Raw genomic sequence first — 18,781 nt, forward strand, 5'->3', positions numbered from 1 at the left:
TAGCCTGGCACCTTGATTCGGGCAAATTGATGAGGGGTCGCCGGGGGCATAGACCCGAGGGCCGCGAGCCCCCCTTTCCCACGTAACTACCTTATCCAAGGCATTTGTCACGCAGGCGACACCGTCATGGGCGTGGCAGTTCCCCCTTTTTTGTTTTTAAGGCGGAAGGCATACAGGTCCTCATGCACACTGCCTAGAGATCTGGTTATTGTCCTGAAGAGACAAGGGAAAATCACGATAACACAAACTACAATTAAGGCAAGAATGCCTATGAAAATAAAATATTGAATCCAATCTAAGGGATTCATGGCCTTAAGGTCTTCTTGCAATCCTTGTGCTAAGACATTCAATGAGCCAGCTTGTATACGAGCTTGGCTCATGGCCGATATGTCCTTTTGAATGGCTTCTAAATCATGAGTAATGGAAGAATCCTTCCATACCCCCAACAAATGATGCTTAACTTTATCCCAATTCTCAGAGGAATTGTAAGGAAGTGGAGTCACACAAATAGCCTTGTATTCTTGATGACATCTAGTTTCCATAAGTTTCTTAATATTGGCAACATCTTGTCCTAAGGCTAACACTACTTCCTCTAATATATTAATCTTTGCCTCTAATTTCTTGTCTATAATTGCTTGTTCAGATAATGCAAAGGAAATATTCTTATTCAAATCATTCACAAATTGAGCTGTATGAATCTCTTGAACCAGGGCGGTGGTAGCAATGGCAAAAGTAGTAATAATAGATATTAATGCTGCTATCCCTAATATCAATGCTGCAACAAATCTTCTCGGCCTTATTAATTCATGAAGCTGTCTGAGTACCTGTAAAGCTGAATTATCATACCAAGTCATGTTATGTAATTGCACGGGCATCATTATAAAAGGTGGTCTTTTCACAATCATCATAATCTGCATTCTTTGTCTTTCCCTTGGTGAAATACAATTAGTGATAATGCATCCAAAGCAAGTTACATGATATGAGTTAGACCCAAGAGCAGAGATATTTACATGTGCAGCAGAGCCTAGCAGCAGAGCAAAAGGATAGGAAATACACGCTCTAACCGCAATGGGAGATGAGGTAGTTTCTTTGGGTCTTTTCTGAGACACTGGGCCTGAAGCAGCAACAAGCCGAAACAAGTCTGGATGTTTTTTCATGTTTCCGGAGGGGGTTCTAGCCACCCACACCGGCTCAACATACCCTGGTGAAAACCACCTAGTGATTTTTTCACCATGGCCCACAAATGTGTAATTATTAAACTTATCCTTATGCTTTGAGAGATAATCTTCATACTTCTTCTCTCCAGAAGAGGCGGAAAAATCCCAAATAAGCAATTTAGACAGTAAAGGATTATAGGAGGAGGCTGCGTGAGGAAACCCACAACGCAACCAAGTAGGAAAAGCAGTAATACCATCATCCCAAAATTGATTCTTATCCCGATATTTAGTGATACAGGAATCAAGAGGCATAAAATTGACAGACTTAAAAGTTTCATTCATAGCAAGATGTCCCAGAGTAAGCAATTGAGTCTCCCAGATCCATCTAGGATCTCCTTTCTTACTGGTAGAGCTGGGGGCATCAGTTAAAAAGGTTCTGTAGCTGGTGGAGAGACACCCAGGAGGAGCTACTCCTTGCAGGGCGAAGCAAATTGGTAATGAATCTGAGCTTCCTGTAAAGTTTATAAATGAGGAAGCGCTTGCCCTTTCATCTGAATCTTGGAACCCCCCGATGATTTTTGTCTGATTGCCCAATACCTTATAAGTCTCATCATCCAACCATCCCGCTACATGTAGAAGGGGAGGACGAGGAACATAAGCCCAATAAGTAGAAGGGCTGGTAGAGGCCGTAGTAGGCCCGATAGCAATCAAAGACAACATGGCTACAAATAGCATTTTTAAAGGAGGGTTAAAACATTGTTGTGAGGCAAGTGCTTTTGCTTCATCTGCCAGATGTTTTAGCTGGGTCCATGTTGGAAGCTTCTGTGGCTTCAGGGTCAGCTTCTTCATTTTCTGAGTCAGCTGGGCCGTCACTAACTTCTCCTTTCGCTTTTGTAGTTTTCTGCGGCGACGGCCTGATGAGCCTGTCTGGAATCCACATGGGTGATTCCGCATCCTGTGGAAAGATACAAGCATACCCTCGTCCCGACGTTATCAGAGGGTCGGGTCCTTTCCAGGATCCCGAAAGCAAGTCTCTCCACAGAACTCGTGGCAATGGTGATGCCATCTCTTTTACTGCCCAATGCTTAAGAGCAGAGGAATTATTATTTGAGTCCATGTTCAAATGATTTAATACAAATAGAGAATGACTTAAAACATGATGGGGGGACATATATGAGTTAGCATTCTGTAATCTTTTTACTTGTAGTTTTAACGTCTGATGAGTTTTTTCTATGATGGCCTGCCCCTGTGGGTTATAGGGAATCCCTGTCGTATGACTGATTCCCCATTGCGCTAAAAATACCTCAAAAGGTTTTGAGGTGTAGGCAGGTCCATTGTCAGTTTTGATATGCATGGGTTTCCCCATGATCATGAAACATTGTACCAGATGCTGAATCACATCTTTTACTGCTTCTCCTGATCTGGCAGACGCGTGGACAAAATGAGAAAATGTATCCACTGTTACATGAACATACTTCATCTTCCCAAAGGAAGGAATATGGGTTACGTCCATCTGCCATAATGCAAGAGGCTTCAATCCCCTAGGATTAACCCCCATTTTTAGACTCTGATTTTGTGGAGGGCAATGAGCGCACTCCTTAACTATATGTCTAGCTTGCTCTCTAGTTATCTGAAAAGCTTGCTTTAATGCATTAGCATTCTGATGATGCAGAGCATGACTTTCTTGTGCCTCCTGTACTGTAAGGAGATTAATTCTAGTTAATAAGTCAGCCATGCGATTACCATGGCTCAGGGGTCCTGGTAACCCTGTATGGCCCCTAATATGTCCTATGAAAAGTTTCTCTGTCCTTTGCCATAACAGAGCTTGCAGTTCCTTAAGCAGAGGCTTAATAGTAGAAGAACCTGTTAAACTCACTGTTTCTATGGTGGGAAATAAATTAACCACATATTTTGAGTCTGTATAAAGGTTAAGGGTCTGGGGAAAATGTCTAAGTGCAAGCAGAACTGCACGTATTTCCGCTTGTTGAGCTGTTGTCTGTGGTAAAATTTCTATTAAAGGTTCTTTCCCTTCCGAGTATACCGCAGACCTCCCATTTGCTGACCCATCTGCAAAAACCACAATACCCTCTGCTAGGGGTTGAGAAACACATATCTTTGGAAATATAAGAGGAACTTCTTTTATGAATTCAATAAGAGGGTCTTTGGGGTAATGAAAGGTGATTTGTCCTAGGTATCCCATTAAGGAGAGACACCAATCTTCTGATTCTTGTAATAAGAGTTCCAATTGTTCTTTAGTATATGGTATAATTACAAAGGTCGGTTCCTTGCCAAACAATTCTCTAGATCTAATTCTGCCCTTTTATATAAGTTGTGCACAAAGGGAGGGATAAGATGTAAGTACCTTCTTATGTGTGTGTGGTAGGTGTAGCCATTCCAATACACCTTCCTGCCATAGGCAAGCTGTTGGAGTATAATCTGTGGCAAAAATAATTAAATACCATGGAGCCAAATAGTCTATTTGATGTACTTTAGCTCTTTCTAAAGCCTGTTCTATATGTTTTAAAGCCTGTAAGGCTTCAGGAGTTAAGTGTCTTATTGACCTTGGGTGAGCTTCTCCATGTAATATTTGATACAGGGGGCTTAATTGTCCTGTTGTGATGTCTAAATATTTTCTTACCCAATTTATATTTCCTAACAATTTTTGAAAATCATTGAGGGTCTTCAATTTATCTACTCTGATAGATGCCTTCTGGGTTGTTATATAATTATCCCCTATCCATTGTCCCAGATAACTAAGTGGCCTATTTTTCTGAATTTTTTCTGGAGCTACGACAAGGCCATAAGCTGTTAAACTACTAATTGTCTCTTTGAGAATTTTTTCTGTTGTATCTTTATTTTCATGAGCCAATAATATATCATCCATATAATGAATGATATATGCAGAGGGAAAAGTTTTTCTTATTGGTAAAAGGGCCATATCCACAAATTTTTGACATAATGAAGGACTGTTCTTCATTCCCTGGGGTAATACTTTCCAATGAAATCGTCTATAGGGTCTCTTAAAATTAACTGAGGGTATGCTAAAGGCAAATCTAGGGCAATCCTGAGGCTGTAATCTTATTGTAAAAAAGCAGTCTTGTAAATCAATGACTATAATGTGCCAGTCCTTCGGTATGGCCACAGGGGATGGGAGTCCTGGTTGTAGGGCCCCCATATCCTCCATTGTAGCATTTACTGCTCTTAAATCTTGTAGTAGTCTCCATTTTCCGGATTTCTTTTTTATGACAAATACAGGAGTATTCCATGGGCTATTAGATTCTTCTATATGCCCTTTTTCCAATTGTTCTGATACCAGCTGTTCTAATGCCTGTATTTTTTCTTGTGTCAGGGGCCACTGACTAACCCATACAGGCTGATCAGACTTCCACTGTATAGAGTCTGCATAGAGATCCTTTGCAGTGGCCCCTATGTAAAATGCTGTTCCAGCTCAGAACTTCCTGTCACTAAATGCACATCAAGTGACTCCATTAAGTCTCTTCCCCATAGGGTAAATGGTAGAGAGGGTAGCACATAAGGTTGTATAAACCCTTCTTTACTGTCTGTTTGCCATTTTAAGAGCTTTGAACTCTGCATTACTCCAGAAGCCATTCCTAATCCCATGAGGGAGGATCCTGTTCTGTGTGTTGGCCAAGAGGAAGGCCAGTCCTTTCCTGCTATGCAGGTTCTGTCAGCACCTGTGTCCAAGAGTCCTTGGAAACTCTTGCCATCCAGGGTGATTGTCTTAAAGGGTCGTTGCCCTAAATCTTGCATCCAATTGACTCCTTCTATGGAGTCTGAGGAGCCAAACTGTCCTGACCCCCTATGGCTTTTCATAATAGGGTTAGGCATTTTTATGTAGGGGAGTAGAACAACCTGTGTGATTCTCTGTCCCTTGTGTAATTGAATGGTTTCTTTTAAGGGCCTGACCATCACTTTTATGGTGCCTAAGGTATCTGCATCTAGCACTCCAGGGAGGACTTCAAAGTTGGTAACAGTATTAGAGCTTCTCCCCAAAATCAGTCCTACTGTTTGTGGTGGCAGGGTCCCTGTAATTTTTGTATCTATGACTGTTACCCCATCCCATAGGGACAGGAGCAAGTCCTGAGGACATGATATATCTAATCCAGCACTCTCTGGAGTAGCTCTAGGCAGGTTATGAACAGTGAATTCTGGTGCAGCAGGGTTTAACCCTGGTGTTAACTGTACTTCCTTTTGGACATTCCCCTTTTCTTTCTCGGGGCTAAGGGGAAGCCCCGAAGCTAGTTTTTTGTCTGACTGTCAGGCTTAAGGGGGACTCCCCCTTTAGTAAATTTTGACTTACATTCATTTCTCCAGTGCTTCCCTTTTCTACATCGTGAGCAAATGCCAGGAGGAGCTCTTCCTCTTCTATTCTCAGCATTCGGGCATTCCTTTTGCATATGCCCTGATTTTCCACACTTATAACAGGTCGGGGAGCTATCAGCCCCTCCGCTACTTATTTTCTTAACATAGGCGCTAAACCGTTGTCCTTTCATTGCTGCAGCGTAGGCCATTCCTTGCACTACGGCTGGTGAGGCATCCATGCATGCTTTTATATAATCCTGCAATGAGCCTGTCTTCCTGACGGGCCTAATTAAGTCTTTACAAAAGGTATTGGCATTTTCCCAGGCTAACTGTTTCAGAAGCATGTCCGTCCCCTCTGAAGGGGGAAGCATTCTATGTATTGCTTCCTCAAGTCTAGATATAAAGGCTTGATACGTTTCTTCATTCCCTTGAATTATCCCTGATAACACCGTGCTCTTTGTCCCGGGAGACGGAATGCGACGCCAAGCAGTGACTGCATTGCTAGTAATAGCCTCCAAGACATCACGAGGCAAGGCAGACTGAGACTGAGGCGTTGCATATTTACCTGTCCCTAGTAACATATCCATGGTAGGTTTGGTGCCTTTCTTCTTAGTCATAGTTATTATTGTTTCTTTTGATCTGTCCTCATAATCAGTCCTCCAGAGAATATAATCCCCAGGAGACAATACAGCCCTAGCAGTTTGATGCCAATCATATGGTGTTAGCCACAAGCTAGCAACCATATCCACCACTTGTATGGTATATGGAGCTGAAGGGCCCACGGACTTAACCGCGGCCTGTAATTCTTTTAGCGTTTTCAGTGGTAGCGGTTCCCACTGTGGCTCTTCCCCATCAAAAGTCTCTGCAACTGGCAGGGCGAAGGTAGTATCCCCCGTCCTGCGTGCCTCATCCATCGCTCCCCGAAAACCAAAGGGAGGCATGGGTGGTCTTTTCCTAGGCGCAGGTACAGGCCTAGGCCCTGTTTTAACAGGAAAAGCTGTCATAGGAGGGTATTGCTGATGATCCCTAAAGTCATCCTCCAGATCTTGCTTAGCCATTTCCTCGGCTAAGTCCCAATCATCTCCATCCTCATCATCCTCTATTCCAGCCCCAATGACAGTTCTCTTGCTATTAGTGGTGCCATACTGCTTAGGCGGCTTATCGCCCTTGAGGGAGGCTGTTTCTTCCTCCAGTCCCTCTAAGTCAGAAGCTCTTGATAAGATCTCTCTGATTTGTAACCAAAGGGAGTAAGCACATGCAGGCAATTTTTCTTCTCCCTTTTCTTTTGCATATCTATGCATAGCCTTCCCTATCTTCCTCCATTCCGTCAGTGTCAGGCTGCCATCCTCTGTGAGCCAGGGACACAATTCCTTCACGAGTTTAAGGAATTCTGCCAAAGCCTCCTGTGTTACCTTCAAGCCCTTTTCTGCCAACATATGCCTTATCACAGATGCAAATAATTTGTCCTCCTTAGAGAGGTGCTGCCCCATGCTTACCTTCTGGATTACCTGTGCTTAACCGGTGAGCCTTTACCGGCGGGTCTGCAGAACCCTGACAGGAGCCGATCCCTACTTATGAATAAAAGAGAGAAAGGGGGAGAGAAATTACCTGTCCTTCAAGTCCCCTGTTCGGGCGCCACCTGCCGCGGACTGGATCTCAGCTAGACCACCAGACCGAGGGAGAACGGGGTGAAGGTACTCAGGATAAGTGGGATTCGGCGAATGACAGACAGCCACAGACACGAGAGTATGTTGTGAAGCTGCTGCAATTTTACTCAGACCAAGCAGTGAATTTTATACAGTTACTTGGGGAAACACGGCAATCGGCCAGTAGGGTGACAAACATAGAATCAACAATGTAGTTACACACTTTTCTCAGAATGATTAACAGATCTCATGAGTATAGCCTTTACTTTTTCTTTTGTGGTTCCTCATCCGGACAGAGAACATTACGGCCCTAGCTGTAGTTCTCCTTCTACACCTTTGTTCTGCATCAAAATTAAACCCTTTTCATCATTGTTCTAACCATGGTTTCATTTGTGTGAAAATATTTTAACCTTTACCTGTGGGTGAGAAGGCACCAGGGGGGTCGGTACCTAGCTAATCTTTCCATGAACTGTAACTTATGCCATTCTGTTTTCATACCATTATGATTCACACATCAGTTCCCATGTACGTCATAAGCTCCCACAAAAGGTAATGGCTCTAAATAATTATTGTATCTAAGATTAAAGTTAGGGGGTTGCCATCATCGACCCTTGATGAGAAACTCTATTTGTCCCTGAATAATTCTTGTAGGAATGGCTAATTCCTGTAACTGGTTCCTCGCAGCTGCTGTCGGCTGTGCGTGTGGATTGCCTATGAGTGCCTGAACTTTACTTTCATTCTCTCTTCGCTAGAGTCTTTGTCCTTCTGAATCATAAGTTCTTTCTGCTCTAAATCATTCATGAATTCCTCCAAACTTTAGAGACCCTCTTGAACTGTTGGCCTAAAAGCTTGAATCATAGGTGGGGGTATTGAAGCCACTTTTGAGGAATCATTACTCTCTTTATGGGGCACATCAGGAACATTAAGAGTTAACTTCTTGGAATTAATACACAAGGAAACAACAATAATTACAGTTGCAAAGAGAAGAAGGCAGAGTGCCAGCCAGCCTCTGCAAGCAGATCTGCGTGGTTCCGTGTAGCCTGGCACCTTGATTCGGGCAAATTGATGAGGGGTCGCCGGGGGCATAGACCCGAGGGCCGCGAGCCCCCCTTTCCCACGTAACTACCTTATCCAAGGCATTTGTCACGCAGGCGACACCGTCATGGGCGTGGCAGTGAGAGGCCCCAATTAAATGTTGTCCTTATAAGAGTTGCCGTGGTCATGGTGTCCCTTCACAGCAATAGAAAGCTTGACTAAGACAGCAGGTAACAGGAAGAGAATTGGCTTGAGCTTCTGAGACCTCAAAGCCCACCCCCTAGTGACACACTTCCTCCACAAAGCCACACTTCCTGATAGTACCACTCCCTATGGGCCTGTAGGGGCCATTTTCTTTCAAATCACCACACACATAGAGAGAGAGATACACAGAGACACATGAATATACATACATACAGAGAGGTATACATTCACATAGATACGCATACACAGAGACACCAACACACCCTTGAAGAGTCAAATCTGCTGTGTGACCCCACAAAGCATTTATTCAGCATCTTTTTTTTAAAGATTTATTTATTTATTATGTATACAGAAGAGGGCCCCAGATCTCATTACAGATGGTTATGAGCCACCATGTAGGTGCTGGGAATTGAACTCAGGACCTCTGGAAGAGTTGTCAGTGCTCTTAACCTCTGAGCCATCTCTGCAGCCCCAACTCAGCATCTTTTAATCAGCAGACAACAATTATGTTATTTAAACTTTAGGGTTTCATTAAAATGAAGGAAATCCTTATTTAACATATAATTTCAATGCAAATAGGTACATGTCAAGATTTTGCAAAACTCATTTATTTATTTATTTATTATTTATTTTTGTGGTCTAGGGACTGAATTTAGGGCCTTATTCATTTATTTGTTTGTTTGTTGGGATAGGATCTCTCTATGGAGTCCTGGCTATCCTGGAGCTCACTGTGTAGACCAGGCAAACCTCAAACTCATAGAGATCCGCCTGCCTCTGCCTTTTGAGTGTTGGGATTAAAGGTGTGCACCACCATGCCCAGCTAATTTAGGGCCTTATGCATTAAATGATATTTTCAGCCTCAGGATTCTCTCTTTGCAGTTCTTGTTCTTCAAAGGGTAGGAGACTGCTGCAAGCTGATTATGACAAGCTGTACCTGGAAGAAGCCGAGGGCCTTCCAGAGGTTAGGCTAAAGCTCAAGGAGCCTTGGTCATTGGCTTTTGATTATCAGCTGTTTCCTACTATGAATTTCTCGTGTGCTGTTGTAGATTTTTCCATCATTCTTTGGGCACAATTTCCCCTCTATTAAGGAATATTGAAGATGACCTTCTGATCAGCAATGCAGCCAGGATCCCTAATTTTAGTCCTTTCTGTAATTATTGTCATTAGCAGCATCTGTCCAGGACCATCCCCAGAGGGACAAAAGTATCTTATCAGAGTTACCTCTGTATTCTCTAAGAAAAGACTTAAGCATCCAGACTATCTGTTTGAGAATGCCTGGTGGATGTGCTAATTAAGCTTAACTTTCTCCTTTCCAAAGCCTTATCTCTAGTTGTAGATCATCCCTTAACAATTAACTCAGAGCTAAAGGGTTCCATCTTATAGGCACATCTATCTGTGATGGAAGTTGCCTAGCCAAGTTGCCTAGCAACTGAGCACACTTCAAATGGCAGGAGCAGAGATAGCTTGGAAAGATAAGGGTCAAAGGGATAAAAGGGCAGTTTTAATTTCAGAGAAGAGAAAAGAGAATGGAAGAACAAGACGGTTAAGAACTGGAGAGGAATGAACTGAGATGGGGAAGAACTAGATTGAAGGGCTAGAAGAGAGTACTAGAGGAACAAGAGAGTACTAGAGGAACGAGATGAAAGATGAGGAAGAGCCAAGTGGGGAAGAACAAGATAAGAAAGAAGGAGATGGAAGAGGAGCTAAGATGGGAAAGAACTAGACGGATGAAAACCTAGATGGGGCAGAACTAAGATGAGAGAATTAACATAGAACTTAGAGAACAGCAGGTAAATATAGAGAGAAATCAGGCAAGAAAGGAGCTAGGCTTGAGAGCAGAATAGAAGCTGCATAGAGAAAAAAACTGACCCAGAAGAATAAAGGGTATGGACTAAGGAGTTTCGTGTATGTAGATTCATTTCAAATCATCAAAGATTAAATTATTAGCTGGTCATAGATTCTTCCCAGACCCTGGGAGGGGATTATCGAGGGGCTGGATCCCCCTAGTCCCCAATAGGAGACACTCACAAATGAGGTCACATGGTGTCTTAGTAGATGTTCTATAGCTGTAAAGAGAAACCATGATCACCGCAACTCTTATAAAGGAAAGCATTTAATTGGGGTGGCTTATAGTTCAGAGGTTTAGTCAATTGTTATCATGATGGGGAGCATGGTGGTGTGCAGGCAGACATTGTGATAGAGAAGTAGCTCAGTTTGCTTTTTTTGAGAGTTCTACATCAGGACCTGAAGGCAGCACGAAGAGAGAAACACTGGACCTGACTTGAGCATTTGAAACCCCAAAGCCCACCCCTAGTGACGTTTTCCACCAACAAGGCCACACCTCCAAATCCTCATCAAGCAGCTAATGACCAAGCATTCAAATCTATGAGCCTATGGGAGCCAATCTTCCCAACCACCACATTGTCACTCACACATCCTTTAGACCTATTAGTATGCTTCCCGGACTTTTGAGTCTTACAGGAGACTTCATGTCACATTTCCCACCATGGTTCCTGGGGCCTCTTATATCCACCGGGATTTGTCTCTGGCTGTGATGGTGAGTTTTGATTGTTGACATATTATTGAATCATATGGAAATGAATCTTCCATTTTAAAGTTTGTCAGCCATCAGTCTATTTCTTTGAGGTGAGACAGGGATAAAAGATCTCTGTCGCATTGGTGAGAGATTAAAAATATTTTTTTAATGTTATACATTTTTTATTTAAAATAGAATCACTTCACTTTCCCCTTCCCTTGCCTCCCTCCAGCCCCTCCATTCCTCTCAAATCAATAGCCTTTTTTCTTTGATTATTATCGGTGCATATATACATAATCATGTGTATGTGTGAGTGCGTATAAGTGTGCACAAATACAGCCTGCTGAGTCTATGTGTGTGTGTGTGTGTGTGTGTGTGTGTGTGTGTGTGTATGGTTTCAGAGATGACCACTTTGTATTGCATAGTCAGTCAGGGGTTCATGCCTGGGAGAAGGTAATTATCCCTCTCCCACAGTCCATCAGTTGCCTCTGTGTGTGTGTGTGTGTGTGTGTGTGTGTGTGTGTGTGTGTGTGTGTGTTTTCTTCTTCTTCTTTTAATTGTACATTATGTATGCGTCTGTGGAGGAGGCAAGTTATGTATGTTCCCTCAGGGGCCAGAGGTGGGGTGATAATCCTCTGGAATTGGAGCGATAGGTGATAATGCCTGAGGTGAGTGCTGGGAACTGATTTGGGGCCCTGTGGAAGAACAGTACATGGTCTAAACCATTGAGCCATCTCTCCAGCCCTTGCCTGTAGTTTTTTGTCTAGGAGGTGGAACCCTGTGAAATTTTTCCCCTGGAAGGGAGTCTTTCTAAAAAATAATTAATTAATTTGTTTGTTTTACATCCCTTCCGCAATCTCCCCTCGCTCCCTCCCTCTCCTCCTTGTCCCATCCCCGCTCCACCTCAGTTCCCACCTCCTAATCCACTCCTCCTCTGTTTCCGTTTAGGAAAGGGCAGCTCTCCCATAAGCATCAACAACACATGGCATACCAAGTTCCAGTAAGACTAAGCATCTCCCCATGCATTAAGGCTGGGCAAGGTGACCCAGTATGGGGAGTAGGGTCCCCAAAGCCAGTGAAAGAGTCAGAGACGGCCCCTGTTTCCACTGCTAGGAGTCCCACAAAAGGGCCAAGCCACACAACTGTCACACATATGCAGTCAGTCCCATGCAACCTCCCTGGTTGTCAGTTCAGTCTCTGTGAGCCCCACTGAGCCCAGTGATAGTAAAATGGCGTTGGTTGGTGACGCAGAGCCCAGTGTTAGTTTTTAGAGCTTTATTAGGAGGGGAAAATGGGTGTGGGGAAGGGGAACAGGCCTGATGAAAGAGAAAGATGGGGTGGGAGCAGAAGAGAGCACAGAGGAACAGAGAGAGGGTGGGGTCTGCGTGTGGCTTTTTAAGGCGGGGATTGCGGGACCATGAAGTGGGTATATGGTCGCCAGTCCGGCTGATGATGTAAGATGCTGCACATGTACAGGATACTTGTTAGTTATTTGGCGCTAGAAACATGTCCCGAACACAACAAGACCACGAAAGAGTTTTATTAAAGAGGATAGAGGTGACAGGCCTGGATGAAACACACGTGGGTGAGGAGAGAAGGGGCTCATGTAAAATGGCGCTGGCCTTTTAAAGGTTGGGCCGCGCATGCGTACAGGGACTCCTGTGTGTACTCTACGCATGCGCGTAGATTACATGGCTGCGCGCGCGCTTTACGCAACCACGTAAGGCCAGAGTCCCGGTCCCGCGAGATGTCTGACCCGGAGATGGCTATTCTACACCCGAAATTGTTAGGCGGTCCCCCGGGCAAGCCCAACCGTGTAAACATGTGATTGTCTATCAATACTAACACCCAGGTTAGTTGATTCTGTGAGTTTTCTTGTGCTGTTCTTGACCCCTCTGGTCCTACAATCCTTCTACCCCCTCTTCTGCAGGATTTCCCAAACTCTGCTGGATAGGGAGTCTGAATGAGGAATTCTCTAGACTAGGTCAGCCTGTGGTCAAGCCTGTGAGGGTTTTGTGTGTGTGTGTGTGTGTGTGTGTGTGTGTGTGTGTGTGTGTGTGTTCATGCCTGTACAGCCTAGAAGAGGCCTGTACAGCCTGAATCTTCTGGAGCTGGAGTTGCAGGATGTTGTGAGCTGTCTGATGTGGTGTTGGGTGTTGGGGACCTAATTTTCATCTTCTGCAAGAGCACCAAGCACTCTTCACTTCAGCCTACAGTTGTGAGCCAAATGAACCCTCCCTCCCAAAAGATGCTTTTACCGGAAGTATTGTATCACAGTAACAGGAAATGTAACATTGGCCCTCCTGGGAGAAAGCCTCTCCCACACAGTGTGAAGTCCCAGCTTCCAGGGTTCTTAATGATCTGTTTTGTTAAAAATGTCCACATGACACAAACCCCCCTCCCTCCACACAACCCAGAGACACCCCTAGGACTTCTGATTCGGCTGCACTGCGGCCTGTGGATACTGTTGTCTGAGTTGGACTTCCTGGGCTTCAGTTCAGCTTTACTGGCATCTACCAGGCATTGCTGGTTTAAACTAGCTCTGACGGCTCCACAGCATGGCTCCTCTGTTACCCGCCTCCATTACTGCCCTATCCCTGAACACAGGCCAAAGCTTTGGACTGTGCCGCTTGATGGTTTTCTGTAGCCCGATAATAGCTTTCTCTGCTGACAAAGTAAGCCAGAGCAAGCCGAATTAAAAAGTGAAAGGCCAGATTTATTTGGGGAAAGCACTCCCGGTGACCCTCTGGCCCACAGAGATCGAGGTGGGGGAAGGGCTTGGGAGACAAATCACATGGTCGGTCTAAAGGACAGACCCTGTCTGTAGTCGAGGGATGGTGACGTGCTGCCACAGGCTGGGTTTGTACCCAAGTATGGTACGCTTTCAGGTGGGGTCTTGAGCAGCTACGGTCTTTGGGAGAGGAGTGGACTTTTGGTGGGTTTTCTGACAGGGCGGGGTGGCTGGATCGATCAGGGGTGAGCTGGAGATTCCAGCTAAACATCCCTAAACCAGTCCTTGGCGAGGCAAGTGACTTGCTCTAAGTGACTCTTGGCTGCTGGTAGCTGGGCCAGGCTCAGTATACACTTCAATGTCACGATGGAAAAGGGTCAGTGGGTGAAAGGGCCTCAGAGAAGCCCAAGGAATGGCCTTCCCATCCTACTTCCACAGCTTAAGGGAGTAAAACATGCTTGAGCCTGAGAAGCTTATGCCAGGCTGCTGGCCCACGTGGTCTCCTCCATCAGATCCTGTACAGCTCTCCACGAGGTCAGACGCTCCTTTTTGTGGTGGGTGGTGGCTGATTCGTAACTGCTCACTGTGGGTGCTCAGCCATAGATGGGTCATCTGTGTCAACCTGACCCCTGTAGGCTAAGGGAAGATCGTGGGAGGGGAGTGGAAAGAATGTAGGCACCAGAACATGAGGAGGGGTGCTGAGAAATGCTATCCTGTGGACATGGTATGCCTGTTAGAACCCTCAGCAGCTGTGGTCATGTATACATGACCCGCAGAAGGGAAAACCAATTCAATTATTAGGCATGGGAGCTATTGGCAGTTGGTGGCTACTGGAGTAGGTATAGAGACACTTATGGCCACTAGAAGATTGTGCCCCAGTGAATGGCTCCACACCAGGAGCATATGGGCAACACTAATTGGACTCATTGGCGTTAAAAAAAAAAAAAAAAAAAAAAAAGGATATTTAGTTGGGAGAGTGATGTATTGTGTGTGCATGGTGTCGGGGAGGTCCAGAGGATTTGGAAGATAGAGTAGATATGATCAAAATACATAGTACACATGTATGAAATTTTCAAGGCATAAATGAAAACTATTCTTTAAAAGATTGCTTATAGTCTGAGAAAACAAACACAAAAATGACTAATAGTCTATTTTTATTTTTCTTGTACATGCATTATAATACATATATATATATAAATGGGTATATATGGAAGATATGCACTAATCCCGGCCACTTAGGAGACAGAGATTGCTTGATCTCTGTGAGTTCAAGGCCAACCTGGTTTAAATTCCAGGACAGCCAGGACTACAGAGACACCCTGTCTCATAAAAGAAAGGAAGAAAGAGAGAGAAAGAAAGAAAGAAAGAAAACTATGTACAACATACATTTCATTATTGAATATTTGCTGTGTATACATTTTTGTTGATATAAATGTCAGAATAAACCTTTATATATACCTTCTGACTATACTTTAAACAATATCCATAGATGCATTACAAACCAAAGAATACATTTTTATTACATTTATTTATTGTGTGTATATGCATGTGCTTGGGTTCGACCCCAGGATACCCTGGTGGAGTTGGGAGGACAGCCTACCAGAGTCTGTCCTCTCAGTCCATCGTGTGGGACCCTGGGATTGAACTCATTGTCAGGCTTAGTAATCAGCACCTTTACTGGCTTGGTCTTCTTGCCAGCCTATGCCTATGAATATACTACTTTTATCATGAAAAACAAAACAAACCAAAAATCAACATGCTTTGAGACAGAGCGAGATAGAGCATGTTTGAGTCATTGTTGTTGCTGACCATGCTTCAATCAGGCTGCCCTCCGACTGCTCTGTCACTGTCCATGCTACTGCAGAGAAATGGGTCCTGTTTCTCTGGCATCCCCCTGTAGAGACCATCTTCAAAAATATTTACAAAAGTGCTAAGTTCTTATTGCATTTGCCCAAGGATAAGAAAGGACCAATCAGTCCTCAGACCGCTTCCTAAAATTGCTGCAGCTTCGCTGGGATCTTCCTCTGGGTGAGAGAAACTCTCTTTGCTTTAAGCTTGAAAAGCATCCCACACTGGAAAGTCATTACTCCCTAACATGGAGAAGGCTTCAGTCTATTGAGAGATGTGCCATGCAAAGAAATACCCAGAGATAAGAGATGTCTCGGCTGTATCAAGTTCTTGATTCCAATCAAGGTTCACAGTGTCACAAACCCTTCATGCAAGGAGCCATCCCAGGCATACATGTCCATAGTTGCCTCCTTTGGTTTTCTGTGCCAGTTGGCTTCTTGTTTGCAAACACAAGGATCACAGTCAATATAAAGTCCCCTTTTCTCTTACTAGGGGAAGCTACCTCACATCACAGATCCTATACACATGCAAATGTCTCACAGTCATAAAACAATCTCTGTACAAATAATTGGCCACATGTAGTCACCTCCCCCACAAAACACATCTTCATCTGTGGCTCTCGTACTCTGACCATAAGATACCTGTGGCCACTCTTAACCCTCTTAGAGTAAAGTGTGGAAAGAAAGTGTTCCGAATAAGGTCTAAAGACAACCCACAGAGCTTGGGATCACTAGACCCATACTCCCCACTCCATCAGTGGTATCTGGAGCACATGGAAGATCACAGGCTCGGTTGGTATCGTGGGGCCAGCCACCATCTATCTGTATTTGAGCATTGCTGAGGGTCTGGTAAAGGAGGCAGAAGAGGATGGTCACGTCACTTGCTGCCCTGTTACCTGCCAGAGCTTTGCAAACTATGGGCGACAAGGTTCTTTGACCTGAACAAAATCAGTTGAGAGTGTTGTCACTGGCACTTTTAAGTGACAGCAGGTTAGGACCTACATTTAATGCTGGTAACTCCTATTCGTGGAACTTGTCATCTCAACTTAATTTTTGCTTTTTCCAATTTCATGCCCATGCGTGGAGGTCCAAAACTGATGTCAGGAACTGTCCTCTATCACTCTTCCACCTTGTCTGTTGAAGCAGACTCTCACAATCAAACCCAGAGCTCTCCCATGTGGCTGGTCTCTCTAGCTAGCTTGCTCTGGAGATTCTGTCTCCACCTTCTGAGCCTGGAATTACAGGAGGACTGTCACTCCCATTCTGGCATTTATGTGGATTCTGAGGATCTGAACTTGGGTCTTCACATCGTCGTGGCAAGGGCTTTCACCAGTGAACCACTCCCCACGGCTCCTACAACATGTCTTCTAATATGCAGGGACGCATGGCCACACACACAAACACACACAGGTGGTCCGTATTGGATTACAGTGCTGTGTATCTTCAACACTGAAGGACGTGGCACAAGAGCCCCAGCGAGGCTGCCACAGAGTCGGCCTTTGCTGTTTTTGAATCACTTCCTCACTAATTCCCTCCAGTTCACCAGCCATTCAGTGGTGGCTAGCCAACTTTCCATTGGCCATAGTCTTTTCAGCCTCCTGAGATGCTGGGTCTCTGGTCTAATAACTTGATGCTGTCTTTGTAAGCCTCAAAGCAACCATTGGGTAGACAATCCATAAACAAGTCTTACGTGGTGTATACTAAAACTCCTTTTCCAGCTGGCTGGGGCTGGATCCACAAAGTTCTGTACACTCCTGTATTTATGTCTCAGCTCCTGCTTTCTGCCCTCAGGAACTATCTATACAGAAATGCAAGTGTGTGCCCTCATGCACGCATGCACACACACACACACACACACACACACACACACACACACACAAACATATAATATACAAAAGTTTAAGGCACATTTTATGCAAATCTATAATAAATCTTACCTATCTGAAAGAGTGCAATATAAAATTAGCAACACAGTCTCGCTTTAAGTGCAAAATTGGAAATAACACATCTTTACAAAGCAGCTCAGCCAGGTATGGTGGCTCACACCTGCCATCCCAGCCCTCGCAAGACTGAGGCAGGACAACTCTTACAAGTTTGAGACTAGTCTAGGCTACACAGTGAGACTCTGCCTCAAAAAACAAAGGGGAATAAAAAGAAAATACAGTACATAATATACATAATACTTCTTATCTCATATGACTGGTAGGGTTGATTAACTGATATAGTTCATGTAAAGATTTCAGCACCATACTTGATAGGTAGAAAGACATTAATAAACACTCAAATGTATCAGTAATACTGTTAGCAACCTACTGATCCTTCTGCCTGAGGCACAATGGAGGTAGGAGTCCTGTAACTTTAAAAGAGAAGGGGGGTGGGGAGGAGAAGAGAGGAGAGAGAGACACTCTTAAGGAAAAGCCTTGGTTTTCTCAACAGAAAATTAGGTACACACAGTTCTTATCTTATAAGACTCTGATGAGAATTAGGTCTGCTAATTCACACAGAGTTCAGCACCACACTTGACAAGTAGAATATGATCAACAGATGCTCACAGTTATCAGTGATGTTATTAAGCATTCTGCCCTAGGCACATTGGAGGTAGGAGTCTTAATCCATTCCAGCTCATCTGCCATTCAGAGGTGGCTAGCCAATGCTTTCTCCATCAAAGATCACAGAGAAAATATCTTCAGCTTCATTAAATGTTGGGTCTCTGTTCCAATACTTGTCATCTTTATATGCCTCCAAACAACCATTGGACAGAAAATTTATAAATGAGTCCGTGTGGCATGTACCAAACCTTCCAAGTGACTGTGGCTAAATCCACCTACATCTGTACACTTCATGTTTACTGACCTCTGTCCCAGCTCCTGCTTTCTGCTGTCAGGAGCTGTTTACACAGCAATGTAAGCATACACACACACACACACACACACACACACACACACACACACAGATGCACACATGCACACTCGCATGCACACACACATTTTAAAGGCACATATTATGCATATCTATAATAAATCTTAGCTATTTGAAAGAGTGCAATTTAAAATTAGCAACACAGTCTTGCTTTAAGTGCAAAATTGGAAATAACACATCTTTACAAAGCAGCTCAGCCAGGTATGGTGGCTCACACCTGCCATCCCAGCCCTCGCAAGACTGAGGCAGGACAACTCTTACAAGTTTGAGACTAGTCTAGGCTACACAGTGAGACTCTGCCTCAAAAAACAAAGGGGAATAAAAAGAAAATACAGTACATAATATACATAATACTTCTTATCTCATATGACTGGTAGGGTTGA

This window comes from Onychomys torridus, chromosome 1 (genome assembly GCF_903995425.1).
Source record: "Onychomys torridus chromosome 1, mOncTor1.1, whole genome shotgun sequence".
NCBI lineage: Eukaryota > Metazoa > Chordata > Mammalia > Rodentia > Cricetidae > Onychomys > Onychomys torridus.